This window comes from Arachis ipaensis, chromosome B10, assembly GCF_000816755.2.
Source record: "Arachis ipaensis cultivar K30076 chromosome B10, Araip1.1, whole genome shotgun sequence".
In the NCBI taxonomy this organism is placed as follows: Eukaryota; Viridiplantae; Streptophyta; class Magnoliopsida; order Fabales; family Fabaceae; genus Arachis; species Arachis ipaensis.
In genome coordinates this window covers 127,081,322-127,082,356 of record NC_029794.2, presented here as the reverse complement: position 1 = coordinate 127,082,356, position 1,035 = coordinate 127,081,322, and positions in this window count along the sequence as shown.

Here is a 1,035-nt window from a genome sequence, read left to right as displayed (position 1 = left end):
ATCAACGGTTAAAATTTCTAAAATACTAATATTCTAAATATGCTTAAAATTCTTTTCATTTTTAAAACACATTATGTCATGTGAACGTATAGTAAAAAGTGAAGACAAAAACAAATAATTTGTTTTAATTAAATTTTAGACATTTTTAACGGAAACCAAAATAAACAAAAAAGTTAATAAAAAAAATTCTTTATTTTTCTTAATTGAATTGATGAGGGGTATTTTGGTGATTTTGAAGGCAGAAGAGTAATTAAAGAGGGTGGGGCTCTAAGGTTGCGCAAGGGGAATCTTGAATGATTTGGTGCATGAAAAGACAAAAGAAGGGTCCCTAGATAAAAATGAAAAAAAGGAGGCTAAAATAGAAAAATTAAATGTGGGTGATTGTACGTGGTGGTGTGCTCTCTCATGGATCCAAGACTCATATTGGCTCTTTAGGAAAGGACAATGGGGACACCATCCTTAAATTTTCTTTGATCACTGCCAGCTCTAGCATCGCTATGGTCCAACATTGTATTTATGATCCTATTTAATGTGTGACTATTACACTTGTCAAACTCATACAAGTCCCACGTGGTTGATCTTTGCGGGTTTCATAAATCAAATTATCATTTTGCTAATCTATGCTCTAACAACATATTTTAAAATCATCATAAAAAAATATTTGACTAAAAATTATTAAAAAATATAATTATAAATTTAAGTATTTTGAAAAAGACAATCATTGTCATTACTAATAATTCTTAAATTGATTTAGTTAAATTTCCGATGATAAAATTTAATTATTGGTAAAAAAAATTAATAATTTAACAAATGTCGTTTGATAAATAGTAAGTATTTTTGTGCTTTGTGATTAATAGGCCAGTGACAATATTTCTTAGAAAAGTGGTGTTTTTGAGTTTGAGTTTAAAATGAAAAAAAAAAAGAAAGTCGTATATCTAAAATTTGGCCTAGCTAGAATTTCCTTACTATTTAAATCCTTTGAAATTTTTACCTTATATATATTATTGGATCAGAAAAATTAGTCTTTTTTGTTTA